This window comes from Mus pahari, chromosome 9 (assembly GCF_900095145.1).
Source record: "Mus pahari chromosome 9, PAHARI_EIJ_v1.1, whole genome shotgun sequence".
In the NCBI taxonomy this organism is placed as follows: Eukaryota; Metazoa; Chordata; class Mammalia; order Rodentia; family Muridae; genus Mus; species Mus pahari.
Window position 1 is genome coordinate 72,851,228 of NC_034598.1, and position 20,097 is coordinate 72,871,324.

The following is a 20,097-nucleotide window of genomic DNA, read 5'->3' on the forward strand; positions in this document are numbered from 1 at the left end:
AAAAAAAAAAAGAAAAAGAAAAAAATGAAAATACTTTGTTAATGTCCAACTTTGGGATTTTTTTTCCTTTACCTAAGAAAAGATTCTCAATGTCTTATATTTCTAAACACTTAGGAAGCTATGAAAGGTTGATGATACAGATCACAAATGAAGTAACTCATGAGGAAGCTTACTAAAGTTTTAGAGGACAAACGATCCACGCAGAACCATTGTTCCAGGGGTATAGGGATAGGTGAAGAATCACAATAACATCTATATGTCAGCCACATTGGACCACTTTTAAAGTTCCTTGTGATCTTGAAGTGGCAAAGTTCCTGAAAAAAAATATTTAAGGAAAGATGGAAGATGTAGTTTGGATAATAGATCACAAGTACTGTCCATCATAGCAGAAAAGTCATGGCGGCCTGAGGTTAAACCTCTGCTTGCGTTGCATCTACAACCAGGAAGCTGAGAGAAGTGAATACAGCTGCACAACTTCCTTCTTTTATTTAGTCCCAGAGACATGTCTATAGTGTGGTGTCAACCTTATGAAGGATGGATGTCGATTAGCCTAACCTAGAAATGCCCTCTTTGGTGTTGCAAGATTATGAAAATATCTCTTTCATTCTAAGAGAGTAAAATTTTTAATGGACCTCAGAGTCAAAGTAGTATTCCTCAAAGTTACTTAAGACTTAAAACTGCTGGCCCGTTGTTTGCTAAGCTTTTTGTTTGGCCCACCTTTAAGAGAGCAATGTAACAATCTTACTTGGCTTGGTTCCACACATAATCAATTTTTGTAGCCTAAATGAATGGTAGCTCTAATCTCAAATAATTTCATCATCTATGTCTCAAACCCAGAGTAACACATGAAAATTATAGAACATTTCCTGAAAGCAACAAATACAGGTTAAAACTAATCTTACAAAATGAATACAATATTTGGGCATTACTTGATAAGCACTGATGTTTGTACTACTGTTATCCAAACAGTTGTCATTTGGGGTCAGTTGGAGTTAGTGACTTAATCCTTCATAAAACTCTGCTAGACTCTATATAATGTCCTTTATTTTCTCTCCATGTGATGTTTGTATACTGTTCAAAACAACAAACAAACAAACAAAAAAAACAATGAGAGGCACTTTGTTAGTGACAGATAAACAGAGTCAGCAACTGACAGATACAGTTACCCAGGAGAGAAAGAGAGAGAGAAAGAGAGAGAGAGAGAGAGAGAGAGAGAGAGAGAGAGAGAGACAGAGACAGAGACAGAGACAGAGACAGAGACAGAGAGACAGAGAGAGATTCAAAAGACATCATTCACAGAGGCACAGATTCAGACTCACAAAGTGGAAAGCCAGTAGTCAGAAGACTGGGGGATCATGAATTAGAGAATTCAAGTCTGGGCTTGTCTCTGGTTAAATGACACCAAGGAGAAACTTTTGACTTGTTTCTCATTAGTGCATTCAACCTGACTGCATGCTTAGGCAAGTAGGGATGTTTCTACCTTTGGAGATTCGAAATCGCACTAAGCTGATCATCAGTACTGAAAAACACAACAATCAGCCAGAAGAAACACTTTGAAAAAACAATCTATATATGAAAAATATGCATTAGGCCAAATGAAAGTCATGTATATATTTTTGATATTTTGTTATGTCTAGAGAGAAATACCAAGATATACAGAAAACTAAAAATATACATTATATATTGCTGTCAAGATATACAAGATTAAAGATAGTAGTTCTAGAACTAGAAACTATATGTATATATCTAAATGGATTAAATGCTTATATAGTAATTTAATATACATTTTGATATCACTAGATAAGGTTTATAGATAATAGAAAGACATTCTTGAAACAAGATAACCACACGTTTTAATATGATAAGAAATTAATGGATGATGGATGTCTACTTTAGATTAGGAAGTAAAGCATTAAGAATTCTATTTTAATTTTTATTATTGAATGAATAAAAATAAGTAAAACATGCAAAAGTGATTGATTCTGAAAAAATGTATTTGATAAATAAAACTGAAATGTATGTTTTTCATTTTGATTTTAAGTCAACTTTGATCAGGAACTGTTACATTTATAATAGTTACAAAACAAAAATAATTTTAAGCAAACTGGGAAAAATGTAAATATATAACATATGCCCAGTTACTATATGTAGAGAAGGTGGGGAATTTGTTCCAGTTGAGATCAGATTTGGTTTTATGTCTATAATGGAATTCATATTTTCCTTGATTGAAAGAGAGACATTGGGGTCAGTGACAGAGCTTAGCAGGAAAAGATGCTTTTCATCCAGACTGGAGACCTAAGTTTGATCCCTAAACTCCATGAAGTAGAAAAAGAGAGCTGACTGCCACAATTTACCCTCTAACCTTCAAGTTCACCTTGGCATGAACAAACCCCCTACACACACACACACACACACACACACACACACACACACACACACACACAGGAGCACACACACAAATTACACGCACATGCACACACAAGCTAACAGAAACATGCAGATTAAAAACTACATAAAAAATTAAGTAAAAGTTTTTCAGTAAGTATTGTATATGGAGTTGATCTCTCCTAATCAAATAAGTAGGGTATATAATTGAGTTGTCTCTAGAATTTTCTAGTTAAAGTTCACTGACATGTCTAGACTACTTACATAAAATGTAAGTATGTATGTGATGGAATCTATAAGGATTTCATCAATTTAATTCCTTACATCTTGCCTCACTCAGTGGAACCCAGATTTATAGGGCTGCTTCTCTTATGTTCCCTATGATTTAACTTTCAAACCCCAGAAAAGACCAAAAGGAGATGAAGGATGAGCTGCATGTGGAATGACATAAAGAAGTCAGATTCTTGTATAGAAGGCAAGTCTTTAATATATGCAGGCATGTATTTTCTTACAAGCAGATGCTGACATTACAAAATAGCAAGCAATTGAGCACAGATGGAGTGCTTGGCAGATGGAAATGGCTACAGGAGAGTCAGTGCTCAGCAGAGTGTTGGTTTCCTTTTCGCTTGGGGTTCTTCGGGCTTTAAATATCATAGACGTCTTTCTTACTTAATGCTACTCTGAAAAAGGAGTATTCTGAGCCAATATCAAACAGTAATTTATCAAATATTCATAAGATAGCATAGTAACTTCTTAACCATCCTTAGCAGGAGTTGTGCTACAATGTGTAAATGTTAGTATTCTGCATGAATTACATGTATAACTTTAATATATTTTGTATTCATTTTAATTATTATTTTAGATATGACTATTACATCTGTTTCCATTAGTAACTGAGTAACTTACACTTAGACTTGATGCTCTGTGATCTTTGTATCTCTGATCATTCTAGTAAATCAAAATAGCAGTAAGATAAAATAAATAATATCTACTCTCCCTTATTCATGTTTCTCACTCAAAGTATGTCTGGGTACTTAACCAAATTTCTCATGATGACAATTGAAGATGGAAATGAAAAAATGAAAGTAAATGCTTAAATCTAGCTATGAAATTGATCATTGTTTCAAATTACCATTTGTATAGCAAAATAATGTCATATTTTATTTTTAAACAACAACAACAAAGACAGCTTTATCATGCTCACAGCCTTGGCTAAATATGCTAAAAAAATACATTTAAAGATATTATTTTTTCATTGTACAAGAAAAGAAGGGACAACTACCAAAATTCCTTAAAGTGCCCAAATTGATTTACATTCCCTTGAAAAGGAGCTTCAGTGATTTTATACCCTTAAGGCATCTTCCACACAAAGGTTTTCCTATGGACTTCAAAGTGGGAACCACATTGGTGCGCATTAACATCGAAATGAATGAAAAACAGATTGAATCTTTTGAATGAGCATAACCAATTGAAAAGCAGCCAGTAGAAATGATCAGAGCTTCTGCTTGTGCTAGCTGACCATTTTAATCTTTATTGGAAAAATTCAACCAAAAGGATGTACATACTTTTGTTGAGAATATGAAAAAAATTCTACTGAATGATAAGTTACAAGACAGCCAAAAGTAAAATTTCAACTCTTTTGGTGCAATAAAACATTTCTTTGACTTAATGATTGAGCCATATCATGAACACTTGTTTATCAAACTTTTCATCATTTGCTGACTTTGAAGATACATAATATTATGCAAAGAATCTCATCATAGGGTAGGTGAGATTTAACTGAGACGATCTTTCCATAGAGTAGTAGGTATTTCTCCCAGAAAGTGCTTTGCCCAGAATGCATTTTAGACTAAGCACAGGGAGTCATCATTCATCAGTAGGCTGCTATGTTATCATCTAGGACCCAAAAGTTGGTGTTCCTTAGTTACTTACTTCTTAACAATGAGTTTCTTCATTAGTTCTTAAAGATTCCCAGATTAGGTATGTTAGGTGTGTGTTGGGAGGTGGGAGGAAGGGAAATGTACTAATCAAGGTTCTCAAGAACAGAATGGCTAAGATGAATGTATCTCCCTAAGCTGGTCTATTAAATTGACTTACACAACACTGGGTAGTCTAATAGTGTCTGTCTTCACAAAGAAGAGGCTTAGAATGAAAAAGCTGCTCAGTCCACAGAGGTAGGTACCTCAGCTGTTCCAGTGTGGCAATGAAGGCCTGAGTGATACCTGAAGAGCCACTGATCTTCAGTCCAATTTGGAAGGTTGATGAAGATGTGTTTGGATGTCAGTAAAGGACGATCGCATCGGGTCCAGCACAGAAACAATAAATGAACACCACAGCAAGGTGCTATCAGAGTAGCTGAACTTGCTTGAGTAATAGATACAAAGAAAAATAAAAAGTAATTTTTCCTTCTTACCTCTTCCAGTTGTGTGCTGCTAGCATTTATGATGGGTCTAAACACTTCAAATAGTTTGATTAGGAACTACTTACTAATGTGTCTACTGTTTTTTTTTTCCCCATTGAATCTAAACTAGTCCAGCTGATAACTAAGACTGAAGGAGGATATTTTATGTAAAACCCTTAGAAGAAATAGCTGACTTCCTTGGTACTAATTATGTATTAAAGGACATGCTTCCTAATAATCCACTTGAAAGGCTGCAGGACAGAATGAAGAATTTATTTGAGAAATGTTTGATTAAAAATTTTTTTTTTATTCATTGTAACTCTTTCTGTTTACTCTGATATATAGGATTATGGAGTGTACATTTATTAACAAGTTAAAATAGTGCACTACCTTGCAAAAGGCCTGATAGAAAAAGCCATTTCGCACTGAATAAGGACATCATAGTAAGAAAGAATACAAAGAAGGGTGCTGAGAGAGCAAACATTTTGAAGCTCTCATTTGATAAAACAGACACAGGGACAGAAATCTGTCGCTGAAGATAAGAAAGTAAGCGACACTCGACCAGAGGAATTTCAAATAAACCATGTTTACTTAATATTATTGTTGCTGTGGTAAAATAAAAACACTCAGACAAAAGCAATATAACGGGGAAAAGGCTTTACATAGTCTGAGAATGATAGCCCATATAGTCACAGAGTCCAAGCATAAGGACTCTGAGACAGCTGCTCAGATGCCACCCATAATCAAGGAGTAGAGTGTGACTGCTTGTTCTCAGCTCACTTACTCCTTTAAATATAGGATTCAAATCCAGAACATGATGGCACTGGCTGTGCATGGCTCTTCCATTTCCAAACCAATCAAGATAACTTCCAACAAGAATACCCAGAGTCCCATCTCCTAGGTAATTCTAGATACAACAGTCTCCATTAGGATTAACATGTATGTGAATTTTTCCAATGGTCATTACTGTTATTTATGTCATTCAATATCAGTAAACATTTCTTTCCCATTTGCACACCAATTTAACTTTCTCCATTCCATTAAAGCACTTTAAACTTTTACATTGCTGTTTTATGTATACCCTACCTAAATAGCCAGTCACCTCTGTGGACCCTTACTAATTTATGAGTTCAGTGGATATTACACATAAAATATAAGTATCTGAAGATTCAAAGCTAGCATCTTTCAAAATGAGCAAAAACATGTGACATTTGTGTTTCTGAGTCTGGTTTACCTTGCTCAGAATGACCCAACTACATGTATTTTCCATGAATATGTGTAGTATGAATACATGAATTTCAAATTTTAATATTCCATAAGAGTTTAATTATATTCCACTGTGTGTCTACACATTTTCATTTCTCATCATCCACTGATGGACCTCTATGTGCTTTCCATTTTTTGGCTATTGTGAACAGAGAGTTCGTGAAGATGGAGGAATGGGTTATGTCTATATTAGACTACAGAATCCTTTTAATATATACCCCAACATAGCTTAATTGGATCATGTAGGAGATCTATTTCTGGCTTTCTGAGGTATCTCTACATCAATTTTCATAGTGGGTACAGTAGTTTTCACTTCCGCCTACAGTGCATTAACTGTTCCCATTTCCATTTGTCATCAAATGATTTTTAGCTCTTAGTCATTCTCATTGGGATAAAATGGATATTTTGATCATACTTACCAACCCCCTCAATTCTTTAGATCTTAGTCATTCTCATTGGGATAAAATGGATATTTTGATCATACTCACCCCCCCTCAATTCTTCCCAGGTCCATCTACTTACCTTTCTTACATCCTGAGCTTTAGATCTACAGTTTTTAGTCAATTTGTGCTGCGTGTATATGCGTGTATGTGCTGCCTTCTGCTATAGAACGGTCAACTTACTTGGATAATACTCTTAAAGAAAACTAACCTCCCCCTTCTCTGAGTGAATATCAATGACCAATGCTTTTCTATTAGGGACAGGATTTATGTCCATCTATCACCATGCTGGGATTTGGTCTGAGTTGAGCTTTCGTGGGGTGTGTGCATACTGTTAAGATCCCTGTGAGTCTGCACGTGTGTAACTGCACACTTGTGTCAGGAAGACAGTTTCCTCTGGCTCTGACAGTGTTTCACAGTGCTCTCTGGGCTTTACTGAAAGGGCTTGTGATATAGATATAGATGTGCAAACTTCTCACAAAACTAATAAAAAAATAAATGAGTCTTAAAGAAAAGAACACACAAAAATGATTAACCTTCCCTGGCTGCAAACCAGTCTCAGTAAATATCAGGGTAGTTTCCTGTACTGACTACTTGTCCTACCACTTTAACAAAATACATGATAGTAGCAAGTTAAAAAAGGAAGAGCTTATTTGGCTCACCCTAGCATGGCACAAGGCATCTTGGTAGGAATGTGAAGCAAGTAAGAGATTGAGGCAACCGGTCACACTCCATCTTACACCAGGAAGCTGAGAGCAAGGAATACCTTTCCTCTGATTACTTTTAAATCTTTTATAGTCAGTATAACTCTAACTTTTGGAACAGTATCAAACTCATTTAGGGTGGGTCTTCCTGCCCTAATTAACGTAATTAGATAATCTCTCTTGCCCTTTCCTAGGGACTTGTTTCCATGGTGACTCTAAATCCCATGTGACAATCAAGATTAAACAACACAGAAGTGGTGGTGACTATTCCTGGGAAAAGAAGTAGATGAGATTCTGTCTATTTAGAGTTTTTTTTTTTCTATTCAGATAGGGTATTGGCAACAAATCAAAGAAACAGTTCTATCCAAATGTGGATTGGGAAAAATTACTTTATTGTGTTTTTTAATCAGGATCAAGTATGGGTAGGGACAGGAGAAATGGCCAGATGGCCATGAAAATTAATGGAAATTTTTAGCTTAGACTAGTGGGGTAATGGGAGCATCTCCAGAATGAGACAGAGACCAGGTATAAGGGAGGTGCCCAAGAATCAATGGGCATGACCTTAGCGGTGACTCACTACATTGGGGATATGGAACCTGAAGATGCTACCTCCTGCAGCCAGGCAGGAACCACAGGGGAGCCAGAGAGACTCCAACCCACCCACAAAATTTCAACACAAAATGTCTCCTGTCTACAAAAAATGTTGGGGAAAAGATGGAGCAGAGACTGAATGAATGGCCAACCACTAAACAGCCCCACTTGAGACCCAATCCATAGGCAAGGACCAATCCCTGATAATGATACTCTATTATGCTTACAGACAGGAATCTATCATGGCTGTCCTCTGAGAGACTCTACCCAGCAGCTGATTCAGACATCCATGGCCAAACAGTAGTTGAAGCTTGGGGACTCTTAGGGAAGAATAGAAGGAAGGATTGTGGACCTGAAGGGTATAGGAACTCACCAGGAAGACCAACAGAGTCAACTAATCTGGAAACTTGGGGCTCTCAGAGACTGACCCACCAACCAAAGAACATGCACAGGTTGGACCTAGGCCTCCTGGGACATATGTAACAGACATACAGCTTAGTCTTCATGTGGATCTCAAACAATTGGAGCGGGGATATCTCAAAAGCCGTTGCCTGTCCGGAGAATATGTTCTACTAGCTAGACTGCCTAGTCTATGCTCATTGAGAGAGGAAGCACCTAGCCTTACAAAGACTTGTAGTGCCAGGGTGGGGGGATACCTATGTGGCCTAGGGGGCCTCGACCCGTTCAGAAGGGGGGACAGAGGAAGGATTGAAGGATTGTGGTGGTGATGGGTGACAGGGAGGGGGCTGTGAGCAGGATGTAAAGTGAATAAATGACAAATTAAATTAATAAAAGAGAAAACAAATAACACAGGCTGTGGCATTAACAACAACAACAAGAAGTCCATCCTAGCAGGCAGCTACTTCCGTGGGGATCTTTTCTCTAGCAACCGCTGTTCATTGTTAATATTACTTCTATAATGGTCCTCTTGAGTAGTTCACATTTTCTGAAATTTCTTATTCTTGTTGGTTTCATAGCATTATGTGAGCCACCTTAGTTGCTCTCTCTGAGGAAGTTCTTAAAATTCAAAGTAACTGCCTGTGTAATCAGTAGGTTTGGGAGTTGAAGCCAGCAGGTATCTAAAATGGGGAGTCTGATGGAGCTGTGCCTTGATCTTGACTGGTGGAGTCTTTTCTAATCCAGGGTAATGTTAAAGATCATGACATCACATAGCAGGGATTTATTATGTACTGGTTACAGTTGGTTTTATAGAAAATAAACAAAAGCAAATAATTGAAAATAATAAACACAGCACAGAAAATGAAAATGTTACAATAAAATAATCAAAAGTTAAAATGGCTGCTTTCAAAGTGATAGGTTACAGGTAATATAAAAATGTCATGTTGAACAAGGTGACTCAACTCAGTCACTCCAGCACTTATGAGACCTGAGGACATATCTCCAAATTAAAAGATCGTCTTAGGTTACACAGCAAGACTCTGTCTCGATACACACACACATACACTCACACACACACACACACACACACACACACACACATATGTATATATATATATACAATGTACAAACAAACACATATATACATATAAATTCATATATGCATATACATATTTACATATATATATTACATAATATATATGTATATATGTATATATAATTTGTTATGTTGCAGTTCCATGCTTTTATTACATCAAAGAATTTATCATCAAAGAAAAGTAAATTTGGTTCAATCTTTTCTTATACCTGTTAAAAATTTTTCATGTTTAACTTCTGTTATTTAAATATAATATTTAAAATATACTTTAAACTACAAAAGAATACACTGTTTTTTGTTTTTGTTTTGTAATGAGAGCCAATTCAGAGAAACATCTAATTTCTAAGTTTTTAAGATTACATGTTTTTAAATAAATGCAGCCCATTTTGGATAACGAAACAACCCTGTGTGAGTGTTGATTTTTTTCATCATTTACACTAAAGCGAGAGCACACATTTACTTCTTACCTATTATTACCTATTATTAAGTTCTCTACTAACTTACTTTTCAAATATACTTCTCCACTTCAGACTTAAGGGTTATTGCTTTCATTTTCTTTTGCAAATATGTTAGAGCAAGTAAAATAGTAAGTCCTTTATTTCAAATTATGTTCTAATTCTTGCATCTCAACTCCAAAAATAAAAAAATACATACATACATACATACATTCATACATACATACATACATACATACATACATACATACATACATACATAAAATGACAGACTGTCAAATGAAAATGTTGTCTGAATATATATATGATTATTTGTGGCATAGTATATGAGATATTGCTGTTAATACGCCTGAAGTATTTTGTTGCTGTTGTTGTTTATTGTAAATTATGTTCTGCATTTAAATGTGATTATTTTACATTGTGAATATCTAAAAGACAGCATTATTAAAAAATACATGAAAGCTATATGATGTGTAATTAAATTAATCAAGGGCCGTCAGTGTGGTACCCTGAGTTCCTCAGCAAGAGAGCTTCAGTAACTTGAACTTGATTAATCCTGATTTATAATGCATCCCTATCAAATAGAGTGGTTTAAGCATTAGCTGTCATGACTAAAACATAAGGATGGAGACGCTTAGTGGAATGCAGTTAAAAGAGTTCATGGACAACACAAATTGTTCTCATTAGTTTTTGCACATTCATATTTGAATGAATCTTCGTGATACGCCTGCATGTTGCCCATGTAGGTACTTACACTCAGGATGTACTTTCTCCTTCTGTGAGTTTCAATGTCTTGGTGGCAGGGCACATGGAGATCGACTGCCAAATCAGTTCTGTAATACAGTTCTACCCAATCTCCAAATTTGTTCTTCTGCAAAAAGAAATATATATATTTTCCTCACAAAAAGTCACTAAAGAATGTGACTAACATGATTGGGAAAAGGATCAATTTATACGTATACATTAGTGATATAAGAACTAATTGTACATATAAATGGCCAAAATGGGTTTACTTGGCTGTATCATCATAGCTCAGTGGTATAATCACCAGGGATGTCTGTGTGTTTATAGTTTCCAAATGGGGAGTTTTGTTTGGTAATTTGGAGAGGTCTATGGGAAGTCATCAGCACCCAGGTATGGTGCAATTTAAAGATGCTGTTCACTATGGCAATCCTACCAATCGATTCTTGGGCAGAGACTACACAGTGCCCTTTTCTTTTATTTCACAGATGAATTGTTTGGTTGCATTGTGACCATTTTTTTAATTTTTTTTTAATTTTACGGAGCTTATCTTCACTTACAAATAGACTTTTATTTTTGTTATGTTTATACTTTCTATCGTGTGTGTGTGTGTGAATATTCTATCCGACATTTATTTTCTAGGTTTAGACCATTGCTCCAATTCCTGCCTTAATTTTTGTCTAATTCCCGACTATATTCTCCAGAGGTTTTGTTTCCTTCCCGTGAGATATCCTGTGGGTAAAGGACTGCCCCATCAGCAGATGGTCACCAATGATCTCACTGCATCAATGAACACTGTACAAACACCTCCCCAAGCTATTTCCTGCTACCCTTTCCTTAATCCCCCATTAACAAAGCTCAAAAGTGGCTGCTTTCAAACCTGCAACCTTCCTCTGGAAGGAGAAAATATTTGGAAATTTCATGTCTGTATATGAACCACATTCCTTTATGGGATCAGGTTTTGAAGATGGACGTTACATTTTTCTCCCAACACTTCAGTCTCCTATTCTACCAAAAGGGACATAAATATTATTTACTGTGATACTATATTTTAAGAATTAAAGGCAATGTAAATATTTTTAAAAACTCCCAGTACCCAGGGTATGATGCAGCAAATAAATGAACTAATTCCTTCTGATGACTTCTTTTGAAAACCACTAACTAATATATGTTTACCAAAATGCCCTTAGTTTTAATTTTATAAATGGGGATATGAGAATTGAAGAGTTTTGCATCCTTTCTCAGTTTTTATTAATTAAAACTGATATAGGGTGATGTATAACTAGCCTGCTAGACTTTAAATTTTAGAAAGATAAATACTATAAATATACTTTTTAAATTTTTATTAGTGATCTTTCTTGGTCAATTATAGGCCAAAGTGACCTAAATATTACCTGTGATTTCAATGCTGGAGTTATCTGTATCAGTTTTCTGTGCCTCCCTCTCAGTCACAATATTGATTTCCTATGTATAGGTTTTTGCTTGTTTGTAATTTTCCAGATTGGCAAGTACACATAAAGAGAATTCATTAAAAAAAAATTCAACCAACATTCTATTTTAACTTATGGAAAAATTATTGAAATACATTAAATCCAGTTGCTTTACTTTTCAATAATATAGAATGGACTTAATATGGATATCAAGCAGCTGTACAAAAGTAATTAAGTGGAGAAGTGGGTTTAAGCTACTTTGAAGTACATATACTTTAAAAGGAGAAATATAATACTACCAGAAATTAGATTACCAAAAATTAAAATTTAACTACAAAATTGTATTCAAACATTAAAACAACAACAACAAAAACCCAACAAATTGTAGCTAATGTTAAGGATAATGAATGCAAATTAAATTGGGGGAAAAAAACTAAGACAGAAAGCAAAATAGAGAACACTGAAGAAAAGCATAAGAGAAACCACAAACATATTCATAGATGAAAGGATAGCCAGACTACTAAAGCTAATAACTGCATACATAAATGTAATTTTTCTAGGAAAATAGCATTTTTATATTTGTGCATAAATGCATCGATCTCTATCTTTCAATCTAGTAAACTGTTTGGAAAAAAAATGGATGAAGATTTTATCCTGGAGTGGGACTAAGACCAGTATGTTCATACATCTTCTCCATGACAGACTTTGATCTGTGGATGAAAGAACCTTTTTTTTTTTTAGAAACAGAGAAATCGGGACAACAGAATACTGAATAGAAAAGAGCTGATAGAAAAGAAAACAAGGGATTTGTTACTTTGCGTTATACCACCTTTACCCCTGTCCCTTGGACTTTCATGCTTTATTGTGTCATTCTTTTTCTCTTGCTTTCCAAGGACTGAGAAGTGTGTGGTTTAGACTAGTTTAAGTCTGTGAGTTAGCATATTCTTCATACAGGTCTCGTCATTTTACTTAGATGAGCCAACACGGTAGGTGTGGTTGTACTTTAAGCATTCATTCTGGGCAAAAACCAAGTTAGCATCACCCTTTATAGAATACGTCTACATGATATAGTCTATGTAAATAAATGATGTACTCTGTGTTGGCTAGGAATGTTGCACATGCATTATTGAGCCAAAAATTGTTTCACAAAGTCTCATGCATTTTGCAATCAAATTAATTTATTACATAATTGCTTCTTAACCCAGAAGATTTTACTTCTAAAAGTACACTTTTGCAAACTTCATTTTAATCATCTTGAAATTTTTCTAAAAACCTATCTTTATAATCAAATTACTGATTTTAAATAGAAAGCAATATTACTCTTTATACTCCTATATGCTCCCAAATATTCTATTTCTAAAACAAAAGACAACGGTAACATATATTAGAAATAAAATCATATAAAGGTGTGTTAGAAATTTAAACTACAAGGTATAAGTAAATAGCAAACTTAAAATTCAAAATAGTAGCATCCAGTTTTCTTTTTAAATACTTCTACTGTTCTACAGGCATATATATATTTAGTTCTAAACTTAGATCATTGGATGACTTTAAAAACACTTTGATTTTTTTCATTTTATTACCATTCATTGAAGTGACTTTTAATTTATTATAGAAGATTCTTTTTTATTTTATTATATATTTACTTTATTTATATTTCAAATGTTGTCTCCTTTCCTATTTTCATCTCCCAAAACCCCCTATCCCTCCCCTGCTCCCCAACTCACTCACTCCTGCTTTCTGAATTTGGCATTCCCTGCACACTGGGGACTAGAGCCTTCCTAGGACAAAGGGCCTCTCCTCCTATTGATGACCATCTAGGACATCCTCTGCTACATATGCAGCTGGGGCCATGAGTCCTACCATGTGTACTCTTTGGTTGGTGATTTAGGCCCTGGGAGTTCTGGGAATACCGGTTGGTTCATATTGTTGTTCCTCTTATGGGGGTGCTAACCCTTTTAGCTCCTTGGGTGTTTTTTCTACTTCCTTTATTGGGGACCCTCTGGCCAGTCCAGTGGTAGGCTGCGAGGATCCACCTCTGTGTTTGTCAGGCACTGGTGGAGCCTCTCTGGAGCAGCTATAACAGACTTCTGTCAGTAAGCACTTGTTGGCATCCACACAAATGTCTGGGTTTGGTGATTGTATATGGGATGGATCCCCAGGTGGGGCAGTCTCTGGATGGTCATTCCTTCAGTATCTGCTCCACACTTTGTTTCTGTAACTCCTCCCATGAGTATTTTGTTGCTAATATCCACTTATCAGTGAGTGCATACCATGTGTGTTCTTTTGTGATTGGGTTACCTCACTCAGGATGACTTTTTTTTTTTTTTTTTTTTTTTTGGTTTTTCAATACAGCGTTTCTCTGTGTAGTCCTGGAACTCACTTTGTAGACCAGGCTGGCCTTGAACTCAGAAATCCACCTGCCACTGCCTNCCNAGTGCTGGGATTAATGGCGTGTGCCACCACTGCCTGGCAGGATGACATTTTCTAGTTCCATCCATTTGCCTAAGAATGTCAGGAAGTAATTATTTTTAATAGCGGAGTTGTGCTCCATTGTGTAAATGTACCACATTTTCTGTATCCATTCCTCTGTTGAGGGGCATCTGGGTTCTTTCCAGCTCCTGGCTATTATAAATAAGGCTGAATGAACACAGTGGAGCATGTGTCCTTATTATATGTTGGAGCATCTTACTGCGTTGATCACAGTGAATTTGTGAACATTACATATTCCACATGGAAAAAAAAAATCAAAGTCCAAATACTGATTTATCCCAAAGACAAACCAAAATGAGAAGTAGATGATTACTTCTATTTTGGGAACAGAAAAATCTGAGAGATATATAATGAGTTTTGTCGTGTTAGAAGTAGGAAAGTGCAAACAAAAACAAAGCAAAACAACAAAGAAATGAGCAAAAAAAAAAAAAAAATACCCACTCAAGAAGAGTACTCTATGACACATACATAGTTCCTAGTGCAGGCAGAGCAGCTCCTGTTTGTATTGCTCATGTAATTCTAGGTGTGGGTTTAGCCCTGGCATGTGGTCATCCTACCACAAGTTATCTTAAAGAAAACTGACTCATCGACCAAGAGAAACCACCTTCTGTACATCGCTCCTCAGTTGGAGTTGGGGTTCATGCACTTCTCCTTCCTGCTTCCTGCTAGAATGTTCCTGGGTGTGAGCTTCAGATCCTGTGCAGGCAGCCATCCTGACGTTCCGCTCGCGGCTACAGTATCCTCTCCTGTTCAACAGTTAAAACTTCATATCAGCGTCCCTGACCTCTTCTTAGGATACCTTCTCCCATCTTCCATGGTGGTCCCTGAGACATAGGGAGGGGATGTGGAATAGATGTCCAACTCGTGGCTGAGAGATCCACTGACATTCTTTGCTCTATTACCTTTTGAGTATCTTAGTTATCTGTCTTCCACCTCACAGAAAAATGTCTCTGATCTCTTGCCACTGTAGCCGTGATTGCTGTTCACATGGGTCCCATGGGTAAGACTCTTGGTGTGACATGTTTCCCCCTGAAGCCCTCACAGCACCTTCTAGTAATATAAAAGCTAACCAGCAGTGAGGACATTTTCTGGCCACTAACAATTTGAATTTTCCATTACCTGTGATCCATGTGTGTGATGTTGTCTGCAGTATCTTACCATTAAGTTCTAGCAGGTAATCAAAAGCAATGATAACCTATATCGTTTGGGGAAGACCTCTGACCACTAAGTCAAGGGAAGCTACCCCACCTCTGGTGTTGGGATGTTTTATTTGTCAGTCTATGGCTTCTGAGATAAGTACAATTCCCTCTGTCATATAACTCCAATTAAAATCATATATGTCATAATAACAGCAAATATATAAGAATAAAGTCATTAACATATATTTTTAAAACATCCTGTTAACTATCTCTCCCCCAAGCTCTCCCTCTACTTTACCTTCCCATTCCTCTTTCCACACTTGAAATTCTAAATGCAGCAGCCCTCATTTTAAGGCTTTCTTACTTTTCTCTCCTATGTTTGTGTTTTGTGTATAAAGAAGCATATACCTATCTAGCAAATAATCAAATGTCTGGGCTGAGTGACTAATAAATATCTAGAGGTCCATGTAATATGATGATATTACTGCTTTACATTAGTATTAAAATTACATTAGTTTTAAATTTTACATTTCTTTTAAAATTTAAGATTTTTTATCACTTAATATCATGAATATGTGTAAATCACATTTCTTTATTTTATCACTCAATGTTAGTACATTTATTTTGATAGTCCATTTTTTTGTTTTTTGTTTGTTTGTTTGTTTGTTTGTTTTTGAGGCAGGGTTTCTCTGTATAGCCCTGGATGTCCTGGAACTCACTCTGTAGACCAGGTTGGCCTTGAACTCAGAAATCTGCCTGCCTCTGCCTCCCAAGTGCTGGGATTAAAGGCGTGTGCCACCACGCCCGGTCGATAGTCCATGTTCTTCTCTCTCTCTCTCTCTCTCTCTCTCTCTCTCTCTCTCTCTCTCTCTCTCTCTTTTGTATTATCTTATTGTCTTTCCCTCTGTTTACTTTATAGGAGGAGCAGTTTGAAAATGTCTATTTCTTTATTTTAGTGAAATATGCCTCTTTGGAGCTGCATTTATTTAGCATTATGCTTGAGGGGTATGTAAGATTTAGTCATTCCTCTATCTTTTTGCTTCTGGTCTTTTTTATATGAGTTCAAGGATATTAAAATAAAAACATGAAAACATTGTACTTATAAGTGATTATTCTATAAAATGTTTGTTCATCTCATTATTTTTACCACAACATTTGTACAAATAAGTTTAAATGTTTTAGATTTTTCAGTCAGTAAACTAAGTTACAGCATAGTGACAAAGTTTAAATCTCCATCTTCATGTAATGGCCGTTATAAATAATACCCTAGGTTTTGTTTTAGCTTTTGTATTGTTAGATGAAATATGATCCAACAAAAGTTATCCTTATATATAAGAAATGCGGACTATATCTGCCTTTTAATTAAAAGGATAAAATTGCAATTGTGTAGGAACAGAGTGCAGGAACAAAGCTGTGTGGGGAGATTCCTGAGAGCTTGGGAGAAAAATCTCAAGTAAATAAGCAAGAGTAATTCTGCTTTACAAGTAACCTTGTGACTTCTTTTCCTCTGGAACATGCTTTGTTCTTGGAATGTGCGACGGTGTCCAACCCAGGTGTCCTAAATAGGAGAGAGTTTTCAGATTAACCATCATTTTACTATTGTTATTCAAAAATGTCTCCAAGCACTAGTTGTCCTGGTGCCTGCATTCAGGATAAACTTCTGTGAACTTTGCTCATTTGACCTTGCTTATCCTGCAAAATACCCTCAGACTATAAATTGTTTGACTCTCTGAATGAAGATGGCTGTTGCATTAGATTTTCATCCTCCTAGATTTTAAGATCCCATCTCCCATGGTTCATGGTGCCCACAAGTACAGCAATACATTGCAGTAAAAATAACAATGTTTTATAAAATAATTTCTCTCTGGGGTAGTTTTATATTCATAGATATTATGAAACTGACAAGAGAGTTTTCTGCGAGCTTAGTTTCTCATTCTCCAAACAGAAAATGATAACACATTTATTCATTAGATTTCTCTCTTGAAGGTTCATAGCGTGCTAATTTGGCAAAGACAATTGTACTAGGAGCTCTTTTGTTAGAGAATTTTACCCTCGTCAAATTAATATACTACATTTATCTTGCAGTGAATGAAAATTAATTTTATCTGATTGTTTATTTTCAAGAGCACTTATAATTTTAAATCACTAAATTATATAAAGTGCTTTCTTAATAAAAATGAATCACTTTCTCATCAAAGAGTTCTGGCTCCCATTGTTCCATGCATTATGATAAGGGCCTTTGCTGCTTCGTGACTAATTGGAGTGGGCTCTTCATTCTTTTCAAAATTAAAATCTAAAACTTCCAAATGCCATCTTAGAAAGTGGAAACTCTAAATCCCCACCATTCTTACAGTAGACAATTTTTATGTTTGATAATTTAAGTCAATCATTCGACTTTTAACAGTATTTTTTAATTCTTTAAAAATGTAATGTACATATGTAATTAGATATGATTTCTATTCCCATCTTTCTACAGATCTCGCCCTCCCCCACACATGACAACCTCCCAGGTCACATCCTCTTTTCTTTCTTTTAGTTTATGTGTCATTCACTAATCTCATTGACTGCTGTTAATACGGACATGGATGTGAGGCAGTCCATTGGGACATAGGTAATGTCCCAGCTCCTATGCCCAGAAAGACGAATGATTCTCTACCCCCCAGGCAATAGCTCCTAAGCTAGGGACAGAGCCTCATGAGTTTCTTCTCTATCCCTTCTAGTCTCTTTCTTGGCTTGATCTTATGTGGGCTATCACAGCTGTGATGGATTCATAGGCACTACAACTACATCATGGCCGCAAGACAACATTTTACAGTATGCTACATCACTAGCTATTATATTCTTTTTTTAAAATTTATTTATTTATTTATTTATTTATTTATTTATTTATTATTTTCTTTATTTACATTTCAAATGCTATCCCGAAAGTTCCCTATACCTCACCCCCGCCCCTGCTCCCCTACCCACCCACTCCCACTACTTGGCTCAGGCCTTCCCCTGTGCTGGGTCATATAAAGTTTACAAGACCAAGGGGGCCTCTCTTTCCAATGATGGCCGATTAGGCCATCTTCTGCTACATATGCACCTAGAGACTTGAGCTCAGTGGGTACTGGTTAGTTCATATTGTTGTTGCACCTACAGGGTTGCAGACCCCTACAACTCCTTAGGTACTTTCTCTAGCTTCTCCATTGGGGGCCCTGTGTTCCATCCAATAGCTGACTGTGAGCATTCACTTCTGTGTTTGCCAGGCACTGGCATAGCCTCACAAGAGGCTGCTATATCAGGGTCCCTTCAGCAGAATCTTGCTGGCATGTGCATTAGTATCTGGGTTTGGTGGCTGATGATGGGATGGATTCCTGGATGGGGTAGTCTCTGGATAGTCCATCCTTTCATCTTAGCTCTAAATTTTGTCTCTGTACCTATATCCTTTCATGGGTATTTTGTTCCTTATTCTAAGGAGGAATGAAGTATCCACACGATGGTCATCCTTCTTGGTTTTCTTGTGTTTTGCAAGATGTATCTTGGGTATTCTAAGTTTCTGGCCTAATATCCACTTATCTGTGAGTGTATATCTAGTGACTTCTTTTGTGATTGGGTTACCTCACTAAGGATGATATCCTCCAGATACATCCATTTGCCCAAGAATTTCATAAATTCATTGTTTTTAATAGATGAGTAGTACTCCATTGTGTAAATGTACCACAGTTTCTGTATCTATTCCTCTATTGAGGGACATCTGGGTTCTTTCCAGCTTCTGGCTATTATAAATAAGGCTGGAGCATGTGTCCTTATATTCTTTCTTCTTCCTGTTCTTTGATGTTTCCTGAGCCTTTCGGAGTTTGTCCCAGCCACTAGTGCTTAGAATGTTGATTAGTTATGACTGAGGCCACTGTAGAAAGAAGTTTCTCCCATCACTGTTGAGAGCAGCTGGGTTCTATAGGTATAAATATAAATATTTAGAAGGTAGTTTAACAGCATTGGCATTTAGCAAAGAAAGATTAAACTTAGAACACACAGAATTTAAGATATAGTCACGTGCTCCAGCCTCTGGCCGGCCGAGGTGGGGAAAGAGGACACATAAATCAAGGCAGGGTTCAAGCAGCTTCCGTAGCTTACCTCAGCTCTTCAGCTTCAGCTTTATTCTTTCAGCTTCCTTTATTATGGGGGATTGCCCAATTTATCTGGCCCCACCCTCTGCACTCGGCTCTAACCACTCTTCATCATCCAATCAGCATTCAGCATACTCTGTACACAAGCCATGCATGCAGACAGGGTGTGTGTTGATAGGCCAGTGACTCAATATCATGCTGTATGATGCTATGTGTTAGGTGGGCAGTGCATGATCATTCAGGTGCGCATGATAAGGTTCTTGGTAAACAAGCAGGGATCATGAGGCTTGGCAATGAGTCAGGGCGCCATCTTGGCTGCCGTGCGGCCACACCCACTTCCTACAAGATATACTAAATTATCCTCATCTGTCCAGGGGTTGACACCAAGAAGAATCTAAGAAGCTTCAGAAACTAAATGGCAGAAACAAGGCTGACTCAGAAAATGGTC